Source organism: Eulemur rufifrons, chromosome 4 (assembly GCF_041146395.1).
Source record: "Eulemur rufifrons isolate Redbay chromosome 4, OSU_ERuf_1, whole genome shotgun sequence".
NCBI lineage: Eukaryota > Metazoa > Chordata > Mammalia > Primates > Lemuridae > Eulemur > Eulemur rufifrons.
The window spans coordinates 23,693,908-23,713,279 of record NC_090986.1 but is presented as its reverse complement, the minus strand read 5'-3'; the positions used below and the strand labels follow the sequence as shown (position 1 = coordinate 23,713,279).

The 19,372-nt window shown below is 40.1% G+C and overlaps 1 protein-coding gene across 23 annotated transcripts in view; it reads left to right on the top strand.

Annotated features, from left to right (window-relative positions):
• Positions 1-19,372, top strand: part of MBNL2 (muscleblind like splicing regulator 2) — a 156,835-nt gene that overhangs the window by 19,804 nt on the left and 117,659 nt on the right. The window lies entirely within an intron of this gene.

Sequence of the window (19,372 nt, the reverse complement as noted above, 5' to 3'; positions counted from 1 at the left end):
TGAGCTTTTGGGTGTTGGGATCTAGGAAAGAGTAGGGAGCAGACACTGGTTCAAATATCTTGCTCTCTTTAGAGCCAAGGCTCATCCATTCCTCGGGGTCCATCAACCTACCGAGGCACAGCCCATGCCCAGCAGGGCCACCTCCCTCCAGGGCCCTTGTTGGCTCTGTGGTGGGTCAGGCCAACTGAGCTGAGGCGCCTGGATCTGCCCGGAGGGGTTTTACAGCCAGGCCTCTCAGCTAGACAATAGCACCATCAACAATCCTGTCACCTGCCAGCTTCCATCGGAAATATAATCCAGACCATAAGCTTTTGATTTTGCGGGGCACAGCCTGGTGCCTGGGACTGGTCCTGCATCCCAGCTGGATGGCAGAGACATTCCCAGTCCCCAAGAACTTCAGGGTCTAGAAAAGAAACATATACTCCAGTTGACATAATAACAAATGGGAATTTCCCAGGAGCCCCTGGGGTGGGGGATGGGGACACCTAATAGTTGTTAAAACAGCTTGGAATGAGCAGGATTGTTATCTTTTTTTTCCTCCTTTATATTGCTTGATTGACAGTCTGAGTACAGTTAAGCTTGGATCTGTGGGGATGCTATTATAACCGGCATGTTTTATAGAGTGGTTGTTCAATGACATCATCGTCTGAAAGCGGTGCTGGTGGCAGGGAAGCGAAAGCAGACTGAGCAGGCTCCATGCACGGCCCGGCCCCTCGGCTGGTGTCTGCGCTGCAGTGGAGGGGTCGCCATCGCGCCCTCAGTCTCAGCCCCAGAGCTTGGACAGGAGCTCAGAGCATTACCAATGCAGTCAACCCCTCCCTTCCCACCCCAACTCCCACCAAGGTGCGTGTCTGCCGCCGTGGCCAGTGGCAGGCATGGACAGTGGACGTGGGAGAGAAAGTTGATCAAAAGACAGTGCTCCTTGAACACATCAAGTTCCCCTGCAGTTTAGGTAGATGCATTTTCAGTTTACTCTGGAGACTGAAAACTCAAGGTCCTTATATTTTCTTACAGACTGCTCTTGGGTGGTTCATTTGTTGAGTCAGTGGACAAACCCTAGGTGAGTCGCTAGTATGCGTTGGAAGCTATTCTGGGTGCTGGGCTACAAAGATGCATTAGCCTGGCTGCTGGGCTCAGCTGGCTCATGTTCTAGTTCTAGCCAGACCCAGAGGAGACAAGGTCAACCTCAAGGAGATGAAGAGGAAAGGAGAGGGTGTGCCAGGCTCAGGGTGGGTGGGCCTGGCTCTCTGGGGCGAGGGGGGCAGGGGCTAGGGCTGGGAATGGTTTTCTAAGAAGAGATTTGAACTGGGCCTTGGAGGAAGCACAGAATGACAACAAGCAAAGAAAGGGGAGAAGGGTGTCCCCAGCTTATAGTCTTCTAATTAGCATCTTCTTTCTAATTAGTTGCTTCTGAGATTTATCAATTCTCATCTATAAACTGAAACTAATAGGCAACTGAGCATTGGACGGTTTCTTTCTTTTTTCTTTCTTTTTTGCTTCTTTCCTCCTCACCCTTGGAGGAAAAGCAAATGAACTAAGAGTTAAATTTTCCAGCAAATAGCATAATGTGTATGCACACAAATAAGACTATTTTATTCAGTCTGGCTGGGTTGGGTAACTGAGGTTTTTATCCTCTGGCATGGATCTTGTTTTGTTATTCATCATAAGTGGAAAGAAAAAACAAGGGAGTAGAGTAAACTTCTCTGTGGATTCCTGCTTGTTCTCCCTTCACTTCTGTCTTCCACGGCATCAGAAAGGCAAGAAAAAGAACCACACCCTTGTTGTCAGCCACAGTCTGGACAGTGTTGTACCCTCCCTTCTGGCTAAGAATGACTAAATAAAAAACGATTCATCTCACGTAACATTGAATAATGGTAGTTTCAAAATGCCTCATAGTTTAAAGGCTAATTTCAGGATTAGGTCATAGAAATGCTTGTAAAATTCCAATGTGATTCTTAAGTTGTATTTAGTTTATGTCAAATATTATCACGTACCCAAAATAAAAATTTTCAAAAACCCACTGGTGAAATATCTGCAATGAATTTAAGTTCTCATGCATTTCAAACATTATGACTGTTGTAGCTGTCCTGAATAAACACAGGCTGTAATTTTGAAAGCAACAAATTGAAGAATGCGGAGAGAAAACTAGGCCAGCACCCAATAATACTGCTGAATAGGTCAAGATCAGAAAAGCTAAGGAAAGCATGTCATCTGCTAAGAAAAATATGGAAACGAGTAGAGACAAGTCAACTTATATTCAGGATGATCCCCCAAACCATTGGAGTTCACCGAGAACCATGAAACTTTGACTTTTTCGTGTACTAACAGCACTTTTGTTCCTTTGTGTTACAATGTAGACCAACTGACAGATAATGTGCATTGTTCCTCATTGACTTTGTAATCTCATTCTTTGCCACAAATATAATGGCCTGTTTGTTTTGCTGCTGGTGCACACTGGTCAAAGAATCAGACATTTGTTTCATGGTGCTTGTTTTGAAGAAATCAGTTCTGGGTACATCTTTACACTGCCATAAAAACAGAGGCTTATCTGGGTGAGAGATACGCCAGGTCTGCTCTGAGATAGGCTTACATTTATCACCTACTATAGAAAATGAAATTGAAATATAATAAAACTTCAATTCAATCTAATTACTGAAGAGCCTAAATTATAGACTATTCATACAGATGTACAGTTTCATTAATTACAACAACATACAGCAATTTGAGCTGGCCAAGAGTATTTTATCTAATAAGGACCCTTAAGAAGTTCTTATTAATAAAGATATAAGAATGATTTGTAAGTACTATTATAGGTATTTTAATCCAAATAAATGGTTATAAAACTCCTGAGAAGTTTGGTCTCATAAGTAGGGTAAATATTCCCGTTAGAATTATGTTAAGACTGCTAATTTATTCAGCAAGCACACCTTCTCTGCCCTTTTATTTCATAAATAGTTCAAAAGTAAACTCCAGCCTAGTTTGGGGGTGGTTTCAACTCACAAGGGAATTCTGATCAGTTGGTGGTGGCTGCCTGCCTCGAAACTTGTTTTGAAAAGTTTTTGGTTGCCAAGTCTAGACCCAGAAGGAAAAAATGCTGGGATCCATTAGTGATGCCTGCTATAGGCAGGCAAGTAGGGGAAGGGAGGACCAGATGAGTGTCATTTGCTACCCTTGGCATAGGCTCTTCCAAATGATTGCAAAGTTAGGATTCTCACAAAAGTTGTCCCTAATTGCCTACAAAATGATAGTTAACTTTTATGTTGCTGGTAGCAAATTTTCTAGGTGTCTCCTCAATCTAGTAGGTGAAGGTTCTTTCTACAAGGGTGATAGCCATTTAACTATCTTAATTCACTTAAACCCTAACTAAGAAAATTAAGTTGAATTTACTAAATGTAGCTATGTAAAATGTGCTTTCTTCTTCTAACTTCAAGGAACAAAATTATTTTACAACTCTTCTTTCTCCTGAATGTGATATTGATTTTTGTCCCCTAATTTAATGTTACCAGCCACCTAAGAGATATATAGTATTGTTCCATTTTATTGATTAGAAAAGTGAAGTTTCGAAAGGGACTATTTGTTCAATGTGGAGCTTAAATTGAAACTAACCTCTGAACTTGGCTGAAATTTCTGTTTGAAGTTCAGAATTGAAACATATGCTACTTGTCCCAACTTTTAAACAGGACTCTTGGATCAATGTTTTATGTATTGACTAATAAGAATTTGAGAACTTTAACATTTTGAGAGCCCTCAATAGTATTTAGCTACTGTTATTTCTCATGTGTATTAATATATGCATACACATACATATCCGTATATATACACATACATATATGTGTGGGTGAATGCCTATTGAACTTCATTTATTGCAAACCACTTGGTGTTTTTATTTCAAAAAGAAAATGTGAATGACTACTCTTTATGTTAGAAAATTGTCTAAAATCTAGAAAGGGGAAAATTTTATATGAGGATAAAGACTATAAAGTATACAATAAAATCAGCAGTGTGTGTAAGAAACCAGAATATTGTTCTGACATTTTATACAGTATGTAAATTGAACTTCTAATCCAGAGGAAGTCTGCTTTTAGTTAACCACTGTGAATAAACTTCTGTTTCTAAAATTCCCTGTCTCTATCTTTTGGTGGGAGGGGGCAGTGGGATTGGTGGTAGAGAGAGAGGCTTTCCTTCTCTCTCTCTCTCCCTCTCTCTCTCTCAGAAGGCTTTTTATTAATTTCTCTTGCTGAATTTTTGACCCCGTAAAGAAAAAGAGATCTATTGTACCGAACCACATACAAGACAGGCTCCCCCAGACGGGCTTTTTCCTTCCTGCTGAAGGACACAGATATCGGCTTTATGAGCTGGTTACAGTCAGCTTTATCGCAAAGCCTGTAGATTTTCTTAATATACTTATTGCTGTTCTGTAAATAGCACGGAGGCAATCATGAATCTGAATCACTTATGGGGTCACAATGAGACTGATACTGGTAATCTTGGGAAGAAAGTGTTGAGTAGCCTAAATAATGAAACCAGTAATTGGAATTCTTTCTTATTGTGCAGGCTGACAGTCTTGAAACCAAATCCATTGGGCACCTATTGTTTACCTATGAAACCTAATGAGATAATGCATGCTAGAAGAACTTTATTCACTGTATAAATTCTATGTAAATGCCAGCTGATCATTTTAATGATAATAATTGCATTAAAAAATTTTAATTAAGACATAAAGAGAGCTCCGAGATTGTCCTGCATGTTTCCTTAAAAAGATGATTCATTAAAAACTGCAATATGCTTTATTGGTTTCTTTTTCAAAAATATTTGGAGGAACAAGCACCTGAATCCTGGCTCTATGTTAATAACATAAAAACTGGCAGGGAACTGAGCTGGGTTTTTTTTTTTTTTTTTCTTTCTTTCTTTAAAATGATGTGCTATCCTGATTTTTTTAAACTCTGAATTGTCCTTTGATTCCCTTTAAAAGCAGGACAGGAGAAGAGATATGCTCTAAGTTTAGGACAGGAAACTGCTAAATTTGAAGTCTGATATTACTATAGCTCTTCATGCTCTTAGGGATGGCTTTATTTCTCTCATACCTGTTTCTCTTGTTTATTGATAGTAGTTAATATTACAACCGGGAGCAACAGTATGTGTGTTCCAATGTAAAGTGTCACAGTTGCTAAGGCAGCAGTGTTACTTAAATAAAAACTATTTAGATCTCTAGATGTTTTCTTTAGTTCATTCATTAAACAGCTAAAAAAAAAAAAGCAAAATAATTAACAATGCCTTTTACTCCATATTTCAAATCACATTTTGGATCAGTGGCAGCATTTTTATTTTAAACAGCTTCATAAGCAGTTAGTATTTGAATCTGCAAGCCAATTAATTGCTCTACCTGTGAATTTTACCCCAAAACATAGGTTTACTTGAACCTAGAAAACATTTAGTGTGAATCAAAGTATATATGGCAAACCCTTCATCACATGTTCTAAACTTATATTAATTTATCATTGCAGTTAATGTTTTGTGCTGCATTAGAAACAATATATCTTGGCAAATATTCCTTCCCATATTTATTACTCTTGGATTTAACATGTAATTATTTATTCTTTGCATAACAATTTACTTTTCATAATATTTCATGGTCATAGTTGAGGATTTTGCACATGGATGAATAGCTTGGTTGGTTAACCATGAGACAGTGATTACAGGTACCTGACACCATAGACTTATGTTTCACCCCAAACTTCAGCCAACCATTCCAAAAATATGTGCTAGGAGTCCCCAAAGGGACCAAGCCATAGCATAATATCTCTAACTATTAAAATAGTTAAAACACAAAAAGAAAGAAATTCTGTGTTATTTATTGCTGTTAAGAAAAATAAAATCAAGATAACATTTTTTTCTTAGAATCTTCCCTTTTCTTCTAAAATCCTATAAAAATCAAAGGAGGCACAGAGAAAAGGTAGGGCGAAATGCTAAATGTAATGTTCAAATTATCACATATGATCTCTAAATAGTTAATTTTTATTAGTTATGCTTTATTATTAGAAGCAATAATAAGTAGTTATAATTTAACATTTTTATGCCAAGTCTATGAAAAGTGTTATGCAAATTTTGCTATTATTAGAAAGCTAAAATTTGCAAGCCATTGTCACTCTATTCGTTCTTTTATTTAATCTCTTTTTTTAAAAGAGATTGCCCCCCCCACCACCACACAACAACCCACTCATTGTGAGTTGGAATTATTCAAATTCGTATCAAGTTGTTTAAATATTAAACTGTTTTTTATCTTGAGACTTATTTTTCAATAACATATAATTTCTGCTACACAATTTGGACAACAAACTAATATGTAATATGCCTATCGTAGCCTCTAAATGAGCTTGGTCCACAATAATAAAAATGTGTCCAGACTTAGTGAAATAATACGATTTCCCTATTTCTGAACTTTCTTGCATTTTAAGATGTTCAAAAGTGTGGCCACATTTTATAAATGCTTCACCCTAGATGGTAGTGACATTTGACCCATTGTTCAATTTTAAAGGGGTAAATGACATGTTTGTGAGCATAAAAGCCCAGGGGACATTTTTAGAATTTTTGTCTTAGTATGTTTTATTTTATTTTCTGTTGATAAAATATTTGCTTTCTCAAGAAGAAAATATATAATATTTAATATCATATGGTAAACATTTGGACCTGATAATTCCACATTGCTAGGAAACATGATTTTAAAGAGCTGCTTAATGTCTGATGATAGGAAGATATAATCTATTTTAGCATTTTCTGTTGCTTAACATTTACATTGGTTCTAATTGTTTATTCTCATAAATTATGCTGTGATGAACATGCTGATACATAAATATTTAATCTCATGCCTGATTTTTTCCTTTAGGATATATCCTTATCAGTGGGATTCCTGGGAAATGCTGCTTTTTACCCTTAGCATATCTGAGAATATTTTTCATTTTCATGTTGGAAATATAATATGATCAAGTATGTTATCTTGAGTATTAAGTTTTCCCCTCAGACTTTGAGAGACATTTTTCTATGAGCTTTTAGTGTTAGTGTGTTGCAAAAGAGAAGTTGGAAGCCAATCAATTCCTTTGTAGTTAACTCTTTGGAGGGAGAGGGCTAATAATTTTAGAGATCTTACTGTGTCTTCATGACTGCCAGGAGGTTCCGGGGTTCCCAAAGCGTTTCATTGGCTTTGTCCAGGACGTGGAAGTCTGTTTGGATCTTTTCCTCAGCTCTTTTTGGAACTTCCCAAGATTCCTTTAGCTTTATCTTTTAATTCTTGCTTCAATTTCATTTGTTCTCTTATCTTTTTTTTTCTCTCCAGGAACATTAATAATTCTTGGGTTGGATCTTTGTTTTCTGACTTCCATATCTGTCAATAGCTCTCTGATCAGTTTAATCTCTTTTTTATTTTTCTCTATATTGTGTAAACAAATATGCCTCAGGTATATTCTCCACCTCATTGATTCCACTTTACACATGGATAGTGCACTTCACTGCATCAAATTCAGATGTTAATTCTGCTATGGAAATGTTGGTTTCCTTTCATTTCTTTCTTACATCAACCAACCACCACTTTTATTTCTGCCTGTCTCTTGGTCCCTTTTCAACTCAGTCTGTCTTTTTCTTATCTTTCTTTCCTATTTCATGACTTCAGGATGAGCTTTCTTGAACTTTGTTGAAAATACAAAGCAAAGGCCGGGTGCGGTAGCTCATGCCTGTAATCCTAGCACTCTGGGAGGCCGAGGCAGGAGGATTGCTTCAGGTCAGGAGTTCTAGACCAGCCTGAGCAAGAGCAAGACCCCATCTCTACTTAAAAAAGAAAAATTAGCCAGCATCATGGTGCATGCACCTGTAGTCCCAGCTACTCAGGAGGCTGAGGCAGGAGGATTGCTTGAGCCCAGGAGTTTGAGGTTGCTGTGAGCTCTGATGATGCCACTGCACTCTACTCAGGGTAACAGAGGGAGACTGTCTTAAAAAAAGAAAAGAAAATACAAAAGAAGATGCTGTCTGAAAATTAATTCAAATTTTTTTAATGATAAACCTTGAGCCGCGTTTTTGACTCCCTTTTTAGTTTGCAGAATCTTCCTGTCAGTCATATTGGATGGTTGCTGCATTTCTAGCTGTTGTTTGTTTATTTGTTTTTTATTCATTCATTAATCTTGAATGAAGAGAGGTCTGTCCAGGCTTGGCTCTTTTTTATTCAAAGCAGGGCAGAGAAATCTTACAGCTCACCATTCTCTCCCTGACTGTCAGTATAATCCTCCCTTCAAATATTATGTAGAAGATTCCTGGATATAAATTTGATTTAGTTCAGTGGTGCAGCCGCTTCAGTAGAGTGTGGAAGGAGTTGTGGCCATGGTATATCCAGCAGGGATATGTCAACTTGCTGAGTCTCTTATGCTAAGGGGTTACTTTTCGCTACCCAACTTTTTCTTTGGTTAGGCCTCAATGCCAAATCTACAACTCAGCCAAGCCTCCTTGCTATTGCTATTTCCACTGCACAGGGAACAACTATCGAACGGTTAGTTTTGAGATTGGTGTAGCTACTAGGCAAAATTCTAGGGTTTTCCCAGCTGAATATAACTAGTAGAAGCACATAGTAAACATGTACTGAGGCTTTTAAAGATTGACTTTTTTGTTCTTCTTCTTTTTTCGTATTGCTTTTTATTCTTAGAAGGACCTGCATGCCTGTTATCTATGAGAGATTCACCTGTATTTTCTTTTGCCCTTTTGTGGATTATCTTTTTAATGAAATCAATCAGTGAATCAATTGGTGATAGTACAAGTTGAGTTTATAAAGTCATTTAGTCTCTATTTTTCTCAATTTTCCAAACAATACTTACTGAGTAAGGCATCCTCTCTCCATGTGTTGTGTTTATTATTTTGCATCCTAAGTTCTCATATACATTGGAATCTCTTTCAAGAAATTTTTAGTCCATTCATTGATTTATCTGTCTATTCCTACAGTAGTAACAATCAGTTTTAATTGTTTTAGATGAATAGTACATGTGTCCAGATACACTAAGGCCAATCCCATATATTGTGATTCTTTTTCAGAAATTTATGTTCTGTTTTCATCTGCTATTTCCAGAGAAGAAATGCCAAAATCATTTTTCAAATTCTTCCCTATACTCATAACAACCTCCCCCAACAATAAAAAAATCCCTTTGAGATTTTATTAAAATTATTTTGAATCTGCAAAGTAATTTAGTAAAAACTGATATTTTTAAATGCTACTCTACAAATATCTCTCAATTTTATTCAAATATTCTTTGATATCTCTAAATAAAATTTATTAATTTTTATGCTGATCCAATACATTTTCAGTTAGCAGTATTCCTAGCTGTCTTATGTTTTATAAAGGTATTATGAATGAAATATTTTTCTAGTAATATCCTACCTAATTATTGCTGGAAAACAAGAAAACTGTTGGTTCCATTTAACTTTACTTAGTTATCTCATTTCTGGCAACTTAACTGAACTCACTTTTTCCTTATGAGAATTAAATTTAATTCTCATGAATTTTTTTGGCTATATAATCATATCATCTGCAGATAATGATAACATTTTCTCCTCTTTTCCAGTAGCTATGCCATATATTACTGTTACATATTAATGGATTGGCTGCACCATTTCTTGACTTTTTGAAAATTTTGAAAAGCTTATCTTCTGAAAATTCTTAAAAATAAACGGTTAGTGACAGAGGTCTCTCTATATTTTATACCATATTGTGAATGCAAGTCCCCCCAGGGAATTTTAAACTAATTATAGCAGCCAGCAGCAGATTTTTCATCTCGCTAACTGAAATCTCAGACACTTTAAGCGTCTCATAAATATTAGCTTTATGATATTAAAAACAAAATTCAGGATAGTACATTTAAGATTGATTGTACATTGGTTTCCTGCTTCATAGAAAATACAACTTTGATACATAAATTTAAAATAAAGAGACAAATATATTTTTTGCTTTGTTTCCTCTATCCATCCGTACATCCAATTTATCTACTCAACAGATATTTATCGAACTCTGTGCTTGAAGCAAAGAAATGAAAAAAAAAAAATAGTACTAGTCCTACAAAATCTTAGCCTAGCCTTATTAGGGATACATAGTTCTGCCCACATAATTGTGCCCAAAACTGTTCATGTCTTGAATAAACGGCATCAAGCCAAAATGTATATACTTATTAAGTTCTCATTATATTCTGATATGCTTAGAAGTTAAAATTTCATCCTTTGAGATAGAGACACATGTGACAGGTGAGTAAAAACACACGTCACTTGTGGATCCTGTTCATTTGTTACCAGAGGGCCCTCCAGTTTATTATATCCTTATCAAGGCTTATCAGTTGGGGAGATTTTGGAGCTATATGAATAAATAAAACATATTTCAAGTGTACTAGTTTTCCCACTCATTGCAAAAAATATTCTTTAGCTAATTTTCCCTTCATGAAATAGCGATACACGAAAATTCTCTTTGAGATAGTAACACTGTACTTATTATTACAATACTTATAGAAATTATCACATAGTGTTCTCTGGAAATTTACATTCCAGAAAATGTGATAGATTATTCTCAGGAATTTTCAGTAAATTTTTTCAAACATATGAAATTTTAACTATTAAATGTTGCTGATAAGAAGCATTTAGATATTTAGATTAAAAATCATAATACTGAATAGTTTTCCAATGTGTTAATATTTCACATTTTCCAAATGTGTTAATATTTCAAAAATAGCTATTTTTGAAAAAATAAACAATAATTCACACCTAAAAATCTAAAATAAAATTATTAATTCCAATTTTTGAAGCACCATGAAGGATTTTGATGCATTATGATAGAAAAGGAAAGTTCTGTATCAATATTTTGGAAGTAACTCATGAAAATTTTGGTGGTAAGTGTTTCAATTACAACAAAGGCCAATGTTATTAACTTAGTCTTTAAAATATCTTCTGAAAAGCATTTGCTTCTATTCAGAAGTTTTTTAAATCTAGACATGGTTTTGGACTTCTGTGACCCTAACCCTAGCCCTCCATTCTTCTCCCCCAGTCTTTAGTATTTGATTGTTGCAGTTGTAGGTATATAAGAGCCTCTATGATTCCAAATCCGCTTTTTCATAGTGTAAACTCTGAAGAAATATAGTTAATTTGATGGATTTCTTAAAACAAGATTGAGTCTTAGCTGGGCATGGTGTAACGTGTCTATAATTTCAGCTACTAGGAGGCTGAGATGAGCGAATAACTTGAGGCCAGGAGTTTGAGACCAGCCTGGGCAAAATAAAGAAAAGAAAAAGGAATCTTGTCAAGTATGAGCAAATACAAATAAAACCCGATGCCTGCTACTTTTCAGTGGCATGAACAGCCCAGGTACTCTTGGCTGGCCCTGATTTTCCAGTAAATAAATCAGTCTATTGTCAAAGGTGACATTAAAGCCAGAGTATACACTGTGATCATTTCAGGCATTTAGATGTGCAGATGCATTATTTTCTTCTCCAAGAAGGGTGAGTGGCTCAGATGAAATCATTAGCCTTAATGAACCTGTGCTTTTGCTGCAGGGTTAACACACCAAACCCCATGGGTCACAAGCATCTCCCTAAAGATCCCTCCCACTACCAGGCAAGAAACATGATTTCTAGAGTGTCCAAGGTCGTTCAGTATTTCCCAAGTTTTTCCACTGACACACCCTTATAGCAGGGGAGAGGGGAATTGGTCTGCTCAGGGTTAGAAGGACTGACCGATGAAACCCGCTTATTTAACTAAAAAAGTCTTCGGTATCTTGCAATCTACTCCATTATATATCTTTGCTCTAATATTACAAAAAAAAAAAAAAAAACGAATTTCAAATTATATACCACTTCAATTATTTGACTTTCTCTTTTACCCCCAACAAGTTTTTAAGTAAAACTGATGCTTTCATAAGCTGCACTATGTTGACCTTGGGCCACGTAGCCACTCACAGCCAAGTTTGAAGACCACAGCTTGGTCCAGAATCTTCTTTTATGGTTGGGCAAACTGAGGCTGGACGGGAACTGTGACTTACCCAAATACTCCCAGCTAGCATGTGACCATGCAAGAGCTCACACTTAGTTCTTCTAACTTCTAGAGTCACCTATTTGCTGACAAACAGGCTATTTCCAAAGGGCAGCCAAGTGTATTTCACAAGGCTTTCACTTTTTACACTTCCCACTTTGGAAAAAGAAATGTGGGTGGTTCTTTCATTCTCGTAACTGCTTGGGCCCTAATGAGCTAATTGTGTTTTTGGTGGAGGATAAGGAGAGCTGAACCAATTACCCGTGAAGCTCCATAATCTGCCCACAGACTTACACATTCACACACTCTTGGTAACCAAAGTGTTTCTCTTTCTGAAGAAGACCATTAGGGAAGCCAAAAGCATCAACTTAAGACAAATAATGGTGAACCCTTAAAGCTTCAAGCCTGGAGACATGAATCTTTTTTTTTTTTTTTTTTTATCAGTTTTCTATGGAGATACTGGAATTACTGTTTTCGAAGCTGGTTAAAGCTTTGGAACGCCTATTGGCCGGCTTGATGGGGAGTTGGTTATGGAACCAGTGAAGTGAAGAACTCATAGTCAGATGTAATAAATATTTGCTGTGGCTGAGTCATTCGTACTGCAGAAAGTACTGCAGGTTATCAGAGTAGCCTTAACCAAAGTTTCTACCTGCAATGTTGCAATCTTTCTGCCATAGCCTGGCAAGAACCCCAGGAACGGTGCTGCCTTATACGAGTGTTCTGCCTCTTATGTCTTATGTCTTCCAAATCTTCCGTAGTATGTCACTAGAGTCTCAGCAACAACCTAGTAGAGGTGAGGAAACTGAAGTTTCAAGTTCAGTGGCTTGCCCAAAAGTACATGGTTGTATATGTCTCTTGACTCTCAGTAGTGTGGATTTAAGTAAGCAATCCATTTCTCATTTAGAAGAGCACTTTTGTTAAATCCTAAGGAAGTCATTTTGATTACTGCCAACAAGACACATTTCAATAAGCAAAACATCATTCACATATGCGCACAGAGTTTCATTATAATCCTCAAAATTATTTTGCATTTATCCTATCCTTAGTTAAAAAGAGACTGTTTTAGCAAAATAATACTTTAAATAGAAAAGCATCACTACATGGTCAAGTTCCTTTTTTATACATGGTGTTAATGATAAAAAAATATTTCGGTTATTGGAATATGCAGAGAGCCTGAGTAGGTAGCCACGTGATAATCTGCATGCCAGAAAAACGTATTATTCAGACTCTACCTTTTTTTCTCTCTCATTTTATCTTGTCAGGTTTGGTTTGATTCAAAGCTATTGGTTCTCTTAGAGAAGGAGGTCAGACCAGTTTGAGAAACAAGGAGCATTAGAAGAGCAATTGAAGTATGCACGTGGGAATGCAGATGATAAAATCGTTTTGGAAAATAATGAACAAGTAACTTGAGAGCTTGTCTTGAGGGTGGTATCACAGGCTAGGCCAGGTTATTAATTTTCCAACTTGGCAGTATACCTCTTAAAAAACACTTAAAGGGAAAGGGATATGTTTTTTGAAGGAAGTGTAATTGGTAGAGGGGAATTACAGAACTGAATGAAAGAGGTCTACGGGCCAGCGGACCTGGGAAAGCAAAACTACATACATTTAAATGAGAATCGTGTATTTGAGGAACTATGCAAAATATATAGTTAAGAGGACAGTTTAGCACAGTAAAATAGATGTCTAAAGATTTCTTGGTTCGTCTGCGTGATGTCACAGCACCCAACCTCTTTGTTGCTTGTTTTGGTCACACTGGATGCCGGTTGACATGGCCCAGCGGCTCCAGGTAATCAATGAGCACAGCGCCACGTGGAGGGTGTGGTGCTCAGGTTTTACATTTTGCTTCTCCATGCACAGGATCGAGGGGAGTATTGGCCCATTCCTCAGTTTCCCCTTCCATAAAATGGGAAGAACAGTGTCTGCCACCTCAGCAGTTGCTCCGTGCCCAAGGGCGGATCAGATGACTGTGATTTTTCCTTTCTCCCCATTTTGATGTTGCACTCCTCAAAGTAGTGGCCCGGTGTTACCATGGTGACACAGCACAGGGTGATGTTGCTTAGAAATAATGACAACTGGTGGCGGCTGGGAAGCAGAGCCCGGTGGTGATTAGCCTCTGAGCAGTGTCCCGTCTGGGCAGATAGGCAACAAAGGAAGCTGTTCCCGGAGTACAGGAAGGAATGGGAGGGCGCCTGATTTCACAAGTCCAGCCCCATGCGACCTGCACATCCAGCAATTAGCAATAATGTTACCTGGTCAAGCTGGGTGTCGAGGGGCTTACCTTTTTATAGAATATATGCTTTGTTGCCAGGTTTTTTTTTAATTCATCACAGTTCAGGGCTTTAAACACTGTAAATATTTGTTGTTGATTTCAATATCTAGCAGTTAGCTCAATTTCCTGAACGATAAGAGGAATTGTTGACTCAGACCCATGTCTGCAGCCTACTTCATACTTGTGGCTTGAGTCATTCTTTGTCGATGGCGATTTTTAAAAGTATAGCAGGAAATTGATTTTTTTCTTTTCTTTTTTTTTTTTTTTTACTTCTAAGGTAAGTGAAATAGCAACAAAACAAAATCTTGTTTTAATAAATTGGCCTCTTCCTGATCCTGAATTCCTGGGTTCTGCTTTTGTGCTGAAGTCAAATGGTGGGCTGTAGGGAAATTTTATTTCATTAAATATTAATGAAATACCATCACCCACGAGTCTGCCTCTGCTGATATAGTTCTCATAGTGTTCAAATAAGCAAATAGCATTGTGTGTCCTTCTGGAGTCTTTTGAACTTTTGGATCCTTCAACCCACATATCCCGTATCTGGTTCTGTGTTCTGCAAAGGTGGTGGGGTGGAGTTGGATGTGGAAAGAGGTTGGAGAACTGGAAGGTTCTTCCTGGCAGAATGTCTCTGGGATATCCTCAAGAGCCGGGTCACACATCTCAAGAAGGAGACCCGTGGCCACTACCTTGGAGGACCAGGCCAGAGGAAGGCCTGCTCTCTCTGGCCTGCCTTCAGAGATAGGCTAACCCCCAGGGTATGCTGTGGTGAAGGTTCTCGTGGCTCAAAAATAGAGTCTTTATTTGCTAGAGAACACCAGGGCCTAGGGATTGGGCCTCTTGGAGCCCAGTCTTATTAAGAAAAACATACTCACAGTCACGCAGACTCCCAGCAACCTTTTCTGCTAATAGCTTTCGGGAGCCAGGGCTGCTTCCATTCCAAAAGTTTGAGACCCTCCTCTAGGTCTGGGACCACTGCCGCACCATGGAGACTGGGCTTGAGGGTGCTGGTGAGGTCTTGGTGCACAGCAGCATTTCATAGGCTGTGCTAGCAGAAAAGAAAATAATTAATATAAACGGGAAGAATGAAACCTCTGAGTACCAGGTCCCCAGACCTTTGTCCTTTTTGCAGCCCTGGGCTTAAGCATTCCACACATTCCTCTTCTGCCTTCCTCGCCCTGCTCCTCCCAGGTGCTGAGTGCTACAGGCAGACCCCAGCCACCTCCCATGCCCTCGGTCCCCTTTTGTGCTGCCCCCTTGGGTTTGGACTCTGGAGCAGGAACAAAATGGGCTCCACCAATGTCCCCTTTCCCCCGATACAGATGCTCCTTTTAGATCCTACGGCTCTGAAGCCCTGCTCACAAATCTAGGCCAAACCCAGCAGAGCTGATAAGATTTCCAGAAGAGCTCCTAAAAATACATTTCTCCTTAAATCAGCCTTGCCAATCACTATACAATCACAGAACTGTAAGGACAGAAGTTGCTTTAGAAACTGTGGAGTCCTCTCTGTTTTAAAGCTAAGAAACCGGAATCCCAGAGTGTGGAAATAATAGCAAGAACAACATGGTTGAGAAATATTTCAAATCCTGTCATGAAGATAGAACAAAGCAAACCATGAAGTCAGGCACAAATTGTGAGCTATGTAGCATGTTCATTCATTTTTTCATCCATTCATTCACTCACTCATTCAACAAATATATATTGAGGGCTCACTCTGTCTTAAAGTTAGGTTTTATGATAGATGTCGGGAATACAGATAGACGCTGCCCTCACAGGCAGTAGTTTCTGGTTGGGGGAGAAAATGAACAGATAAGCAAGTAAATATGTGAGTGCCAAATAATAATGAGGACTTTGGAGGGAAATAAAGCAGGGTGAGCCAGAGTGAAGAGGTAAGACTGATGCAATATTACATCAGGAACGGCCTCCCTGTAGGCTGACATCCAAGCTGTGTGACAATCTGGGACAAGAGTATTCCCAGTAGAGGGAACAGCGAGGCCGAAGCTCTGAGGCAGGACATGCCTGGCTGTTCAAGGAGCAGTCAAAGGCCAGGGTGGCTGGTGGGGAGCCAGAGAAAGTGTGGGGCCAAACACGGAGGGCAATGTAGGCCATTGGAGGTTCCCGGGCAGAGGAATGACATGATCTGATTACATTTTCAAAGGATCCCTTGGGGTAATTTGTTGAGATGTGACAGCAGGGGTTAAGAGCAGAAGCCCCCGTTGATGGTTAGGAGGTGAGTGCACTCGCCCTCCCGCTAACCCAGGTGAGAGATAATGGTGGCTTGGAGCAGGGTGGCTGCAGTGCAGCCGGGGAGACGTGCCCAGACTCTGCATCTCTTAGGAAGGTAGAGTTGGTGGAATTTGCCGGTGGATGACATTGGGGTATCAGAGAGAGTGAGGGAGGGAATGAGGAAATAGGAGACAGAGAGAATACAAATTTGGGAGTTGGGTTTTAAAGCCATAAAACTGAAAAGAGAGCGGTTAGACAGAGGCCTCGTGGATTTTGCCAAACTGCCTGTGTCCCAGCCTTTCCTTGTCCTCCCCACATCCCCATGCACAGCCATGCTGGCCTCCTCCTTTTCCAATTAATACAGGCCACCGGGCACAGACCCTTTGATCACTCTCGTCTTTATTCCCTTTCACCTTAAAAACATTATCTCAAATGGTTCTCAGTAAATGTTTGTTCTGTGCTCTACCTGGGTCTTATCTCACCATTAAAGATGCTAACCTCGTCCCAGTTATCTCTCAGCTCTCCATGCGGCTTCCTCCGACACTGTCCAGCGTCTGCCTTTTCTTTTCATTGACATATGTGCACACTCCTTGTTGCATCTTCTGTGGAGATACTCATTCCCATAGAAGGGAAGCCGCTGGCTTTTCACCCCTTTGCAGAGCATGTGGGATTATCATGTGCTGAGCCCACAATTGATACAGACCCTCTTGGTCCAGGCATGCCCACTTCTGATGTCACTCTCTTCTGCGACTTGGCATGAACACACACACACACATCAAAGCATTTAGGATACACTCAGAAATAATTGCAATATCGCTGATACAATTTTCATCCAGGAGACAACAGCCCCTTCCTCCACCTCCTCAACTGCAGTTGCCTTCATGTTTTCTATCATCATCCCTCGGGCCTTTTGGCATTTTAATTATTTATTTATTTTTTATCATTATTTAGAGACAGCTCTCTCTCTGTCACCCAGGCTGGAGTACAGTGGTGTAACCGTAGCTCACTGCAGCCTCAAATTCCTGGGCTCAAGCAATCCTCCTGCCTCAGCCTCCCAAGTAGCTGGGACTACAAATGTGTACCACCATCCCCAGCCAATTTTTTAAACTGGCAGGGTCTCACTATCTTGCCCAGGCTGGTCTCAAATTTCTGGCCTGAAGTGATCCTCCCACCTTAGCCTCCCAAAGTGCTGGGATTACAGGTATGAGTCACCATGCCCAGACACATTTTTGTCACTTTAAATTGTCCTATCTCCAAGACCTTGGCCTTTGAAATTGGCAGCACCCTGTTTTTGCCTCTGCTCTCGGCTGACCAACAGTAGATGGATTAAGTGACAAAACCATAATCATTTCAGAAAAAATTTATGCTCTTTCACCGAAGTTGTGCCTCCTGGGCCGCTTGATGTTCCCTGCCTTTCTCTCTTCCTAGCATCTTCTGCTCACCGTGGATGGCTTAAGCTCCAGGCACCCACTGGGAGGCCCAGCCCCACCTTTGCCTGTCTGCCTACTTGACTGAGAGGGTAGAGGGCACAAGACAAAAGCTGCCCTGGTTTCATTTTCCTGCCGTCTAGTTTCTAGCCAGGCTGTCACTCTCGCTTCCCTCCTTCTTTGGGCCCTGTGAGTGAGGAGTGAGCATCCCATCTCCTTGCTGAGGCCTGGCCCCGTGGGAGCTGGCCACGTTGTCATCCCCCTTCTGTGGGCCAGCTGCAGCTCTCTGACCCACACCTAGGTCCTGCCATTTTCCCAACCTTCTGTCCTGTTTCTCTCCTTCCATTTAGAAAAAAAGGAGCATGGGAAGGGTAACAGGAGAAGAAGGTACTCTCCCACCTTCCCAGGTGCTTCAGGTGGTACAAACTTGGGGTTCAGAAGGGGTGACTTCCCGGAATCACACAGGCAATCCAAGCCTCTCTGACTCAGAGCAAAGTTACCTTGCTGCTGCATGGTGTTCTTGCAGCCCCGAGTACTGCATGTTCTTCCCCAGCTCCCCACAGCAACGTGCCGCGGGAACCACCGCTCAGGAGCCAGCAGCGCTTCCTCATCATGGCATCTGGCCACCACGAGTTGCCCGTGTGCCTTGATCTCTTTGTGGCAGTGGACTTTTTTGGGCTGCTCCTTCCTCTTGAAGCTCTGAACCTCTCTCCCTTGATGCTGCAATATTTAGAGGAGCTTCTGTCTTATTTTTTTTCCTGTGGTTTGATTTACTGCTCTTTCTGTCACCTCTAAATAACTAAAGGAACTGTCCTTGACCTTGTTCAAGTCTCTTTCCTCTCCTAAATATATGCATGGAAATATCCATCTCTATTTCCCTCTCTCTCCCTTTCTTTCCCTGTGTCTCTCTCTTATTTCAGCCATCCCATGGTTTTAGCCATCATTTCTATGCACACGAACTCCAACTCTGTACCCCTGACCACAGTTCCGTACCCCCATTTCTATCTGGCTCCCACTTCCTCCAGCATCACTGTCCTACCCACACAGGACCCACATTTCAAAGTCTTCTTTGACTCCTGTCTCTCCTGCACCCCTCACTCCCAATCCCCAAAGCTGATCCGTTTCTAATGCATTTCCCTCAGCGGTGTTCTGGAAGTGCCCTCCTTCTGTTCCTTCTCACCACTGCAGTGTCGTTTTTTTGCCTGGGTTATCCCTTTCCCCCTGGACCACTGCTATACCCTTTAACCCATCCCCATCCCCGGGAGCTCTGGGAATTCCAGTATGTCCTGGGAGCTGCTTCCAGAAGGGAAGGGGTTCTTGTCGAGCTCCTGCCTGTGCTCTCCACGTCCACCGCGCTGATCACGCTGAGTGTTAACACCCAAGCCCACCACTCAGACTCGGCAGCCCGAGTCTAAAT